The 4,685-nt window shown below is 63.1% G+C and overlaps 1 non-coding gene across 1 annotated transcript; it reads right to left on the bottom strand.

Moving 5' to 3' along the window:
- Window positions 1–3,496: 3,496 nt before the first annotated feature.
- LOC131866211 (5S ribosomal RNA) lies at window positions 3,497–3,615 on the bottom strand. The gene has a single exon (XR_009364842.1). It is a non-coding gene; the product is annotated as a 5S ribosomal RNA (ribosomal RNA).
- Window positions 3,616–4,685: the final 1,070 nt, after the last annotated feature.

Here is a 4,685-nt window from a genome sequence, read left to right as displayed (position 1 = left end):
ACCTCGCGTGCACCTTCGCCGGGGTGGGCACCTTGGTGTGCAGACCTTGGCTGGGTTGCGCGCCCTGGTGGGCACCATGGTGCGCACCAAGGAGCGCTCCGAAGTGTGCTCCAAGGTGCGGCCTGCACGAAGTCGGAGCCCGGTTTGCCCCGCGTGTGCACCTCGGGTGGGCACCTTGGTGCGCATGCCTTGCCTGGGCTGCGCACCAGGGCGGGCTCAAGATGGCACCCGCGTTCCTTTTTTTTCACTATCTTTCAAAACGGAAATTTTAAAATCTCATTTTTGTTTGCCTTTTTCTGGAAATTAGTGAAGGCAGCGCATCAAAGGTGCGCACCTCGCTGCCCACCACGGTGCGCAACGCCGGTGGGCACCCGGGAGTGCTTCGAAGTGTGCTCCAAGGTGCTGCGTGCACGTTGTCGGAGCCCGGTTTGCCCCGGGTGCGCACCTCGCGTGCACCTTCGTCGGGGTGGGCACCTTGGCTGGGTTTGCCCCGGCTGCGCTCCGAAGCGGGGTTATTGGAGCGCCGCCTCTTTTTTTGTCGGAGCGTTTGGTGGGGTTTCTCGCATTGGCTCTTCCGAGGCCCGGTTGCCACCCTGGCGCGCACGAAGTCGGAAGTAGGGTTAATTGCCCGGGTGCGCACCTTTGCCAGGGTGGGCACCTTACCTGGGCTGCGCACCAGGGCGGGCTCAAGATGGCACGCGCGTTCCGTTTTTTTCACTATCTTTCAAAACGGAAATTTTAAAATCTCCTTTTTTTTTTGCCTTTTCTGGAAATTAGTGAAGGCAGCGCATCAAAGGTGCGCACCTCGCTGCCCACCTTGGTGTGCTCTGAGGTGCGCACCCGGGAGCGCTACGAAGTGTGCTCCAAGGTGCGGCGTGCACGTTGTCGGAGCCCGGTTTGCCCCGGGTGCGCACCTCGCCTGCACCTTGGCCGGGGTGGGCACCTTGGCTGGGTTTGCCCAGGGTGCGCTCCGAAGCGGGGTTACTGGAGCGCCCCCTCTTTTTTTGTCAGAGCGTTTGGTGGGGTTTCTCGCATTGGCTCTTCCCAGGCCCGGTTGTTGGGTGCGCTCCCACCCTGGCGCGCGCGAAGTTGGAAGTTGGGTTAATTGCCCGGGCGCGCACCTTCGCCAGGGTGGGCACCTTGGTGCGCACACCTTGGCTGGGCTGCGCACCAGGGCGGGCTCAAGATGGCACCAGCATTCCCTTTTTCTCACTATCTTTCAAAACGGAAATTTTAAAATCTCGTTTTTTTTTTGCCTTTTATGGAAATTAGTGAAGGCATCGCATCAAAGGTGCGCACCTCGCTGCCCACCTTGGTGTGCTCCGAGGTGCCCACCACGGTGCGCAACGCCGGTGCGAACCCGGGAGCGCCCCGATGTGTGCTCCAAGGTGCGGCGTGCACGAAGTCGGACCCCGGTTTGCCCCGGGTGCGCACCTCGCGTGCACCTTGGTGCGCACACCTTGGCTGGGTTGCGCGGCCTGGTGGGCACCATGGTGCGCACCAAGGAGCGCTCCGAAGTGTGCTCCAAGGTGCGGCGTGCACGAAGTCGGAGCCCGGTTTGCCCCGGGTACGCACCTCGCGTGCACCTTCGCCGGGGTGGGCACCTCGGCTGGGTTGCGCGCCCTGGTGCGCACCAAGGAGCGCTCCGAAGTGTGCTCCAAGGTGTGGCGTGCACGAAGTCGGAGCCCGGTTTGCCCCGGGTGCGCACCTTCGCCGCGGTGCGCACCATGGCGTGCACGAAGTCGGAGCCCGGTTTGCCCCGGGTGCGCACCTCGCGTGCACCTTCGGCGGGGTTGCGCGCCCTGGTGGGCACCATGGTGCGCACCAAGGAGCGCTCCGAAGTGTGCTCCAAGGTGCGGCGTGCACGAAGTCGGAGCCCGGTTTGCCCCGGGTGCGCACCTCGCGTGCACCTTCGGCGGGGTTGCGCGCCCTGGTGGGCACCATGGTGCGCACCAAGGAGCGCTCCGAAGTGTGCTCCAAGGTGCGGCGTGCACGAAGTCGGAGCCCGGTTTGCCCCGGGTGCGCACCTCACGTGCACCTTCGCCGCGGTGGGCACCATGGCGTGCACGAAGTCGGAGCCCGGTTTGCCCCGGGTGCGCACCTCGCGTGCACCTTCGCCGGGGTGGGCACCTCGGCTGGGTTGCGCGCCCTGGTGCGCACCAAGGAGCGCTCCGAAGTGTGCTCCAAGGTGCGGCGTGCACGAAGTCGGAGCCCGGTTTGCCCCGGGTGCGCACCTCGCGTGCACCTTCGCCAGGGTGGGCACCTCGGTGCGCACACCTTCTCAATGTTTTCTTGCCTTTTCTGGAAATTGGTGAAGGCAGCGCATCAAAGGTGCGCACCTCGGTGTGCTCCGAGGTGCGAACCCGAGAGCGCTCCGAGGTGCCCACGAAGTCGAAAGTCGGGTTAATTGCATTGTTTTCCCCGGGTGCGCTCCGAGGTGCGCAACATCGGCGCGCACCAAGGAGGGCTCCGAAGTGTGCTCCAAGGTGCGCACGATGGCGTGCACCTCTGGTGCGCACGATTCGGAGCTCGGTTTGACCGGGGTGCGCACACCTTGGCTGGGTTGCGCACCTTTTGTGCGCTCCAAGGTGCGCACGAAGTCGGAGCTCGGTTTGCCCCGGGTGCGCACCTTCGCCAGGGTGCGCACCTTGATGCGCACGCCTTGGCTGGGCTGCGCACCTTGGTGGGCGCCATGGTGCGCACCTTTCGTGCGCTCCAAGGTGCGCACGAAGTCGGAGCTCGGTTTGCCCCGGGTGCGCACCTTGGTGGGCGCCATGGTGCACTCCGAGGTGCCCAAGATTGGTGCGCACCAAGGAGCGCTCCGAAGTGCGCTCCAAGGTGCGCGCGAAGTCGAAAGTTGGGTTAATTGTCCGGTTTGCCTCGGGTGCGCACCTTGCGTGCACCTTCGCCAGGGTGGGCGCCTTGGTGCGCACACCTTGGCTGGGCTGCGCACACCTTGGCACCCGCGTTTCCTTCATTTTAATTTTTTTTTTTTTACAATCTCTCAAGTGGGAAATTCTATAATCTCAACTTTTTTTGCCTTTTCAGGAAACTTTTGAATGGAGCGCATCATTGGTGCGCTCCGAAGTGTGCTCCAAAGCTCTCTCCAGCTGCGTGCACCTGCCCCGGCCGCGCACCCGGCCCCGCCCAGCTTCGCTCACCTGTCCCGGGCGTCTGGTGCGGAACCTTAGAGTAAGAAACATCACCGTGCACCTTGGCCAACGTGCGCGACTCGACCGAGCGCGCACTGGCCGAGGTGCACACCGATTTCACCTGGGTGCGCGCGCAGCACCTCGGGCGCACCGGGGTGCGCGCACAACGCCCGGGTTGCACCGTGGCCTGTGTGCTCGGGGCGCCTCGGGTGCGCGCTCGGTGTCGCCCCCGCGCGCGCGGTAGTGCGGGCAGCGCACCCCGGCCCGGCCCGGCCCCGACGAGAACGCAAACGGGCAAAAGGTTTATTCAAATAGCATTGCGACGCCCGGCGAAAAACTAAAAAAGGGTGCAACACCGGGACTTCCCGGGAGGTCACCCATCCCAGTACTACTCCGGCCCAAGCGCGCTTAACTGCGGAGTTCTGATGGGATCCGGTGCACTAACGCTGGTATGATCGCACCCGTTATGAGCTTGTCGCAGTGTGTACTTAGCAAACCGCGACCCACGTGCGAATCCACCCCGGCCACCCACCCCCGTCGAGGTGCACACCCTCCCTCGCGAAGTGCGCCCCGTTCGCCAAGTGTGAGCCCTGCCCGGGTGCGCGCACCTTGCTAGGGCGTCGGGTGTGCACCCGGCCCGGCCTACGTGCGTGCACCTGGAGGGGGCGTCGTGTGCGTGCAGTGTCCCGTCTGCAACGCGGTGCCCACACACCACCTCGGGCGCAACGACCTGCGCTCACATGTGGGCCGAGTGCACCTTGGTGCATGTTCGGGGCGCCTCGGGTGCACGCTCGATCTTGCCCCGGTGCACCAAGGCGCTCGGTTTGCCCCGGGTGCGCACTTGGTGCAAGGTGGGCACCCAAAATAGGGATCAAGCACCAAAACACAAGTTTCGGGATGCAAAATGGGACCCAAGGACCACAAATGCGTTCCAAGACCCATGATGGGTCCACGAGAACAAAAATGTGTTCCGAGACTTAATAAACAAATATTGGGTTTTAGGAGAAGAAACATGCTCTGATGCCCAAAACGAGAATCGACCCCGAAAAGGCCACAGGCCAAAAGTGGGATGCGAGACAAAAAAAAATGGGACCCGAGGACCAAAATTGGGTTCCCAGGTCGAAGACAGGGCAACCGGACAAGAAACGACCTCTAAGGCTCGAAATGAGTCCCGACGACTAAAACTTGACAAGAAGCACCCATCAGGCACCCAACTCGACACCCATGGGATGCCGACCCACCCGGGCTTCCACCTAGCACACCTTGGCACCCACCCACCCTCGCACCCAACCTCGCACCCAACTTAGCACCTTTGAACCCACATTGGCACTCACCCTGACCCTGGCACCTTGGAACCCACATTGGCACTCACCTTGACCCTGGCACCCACCTTTGCACTCACCTTGGGACCCACCCTGGCTCCCACCTCGGCACCCACCCAGACACCCACCTTGGTTCCTTGGCACCCACCTTGGATCCTTGGCACCCACCCCGACACCCACCTTGGCACGCAACTTGGCTACTTGCCACCCA

This window comes from Cryptomeria japonica, unplaced genomic scaffold (assembly GCF_030272615.1).
Source record: "Cryptomeria japonica unplaced genomic scaffold, Sugi_1.0 HiC_scaffold_133, whole genome shotgun sequence".
Lineage (NCBI taxonomy): Eukaryota > Viridiplantae > Streptophyta > Pinopsida > Cupressales > Cupressaceae > Cryptomeria > Cryptomeria japonica.
This window is presented reverse-complemented; position numbering and strand designations above follow the sequence as displayed.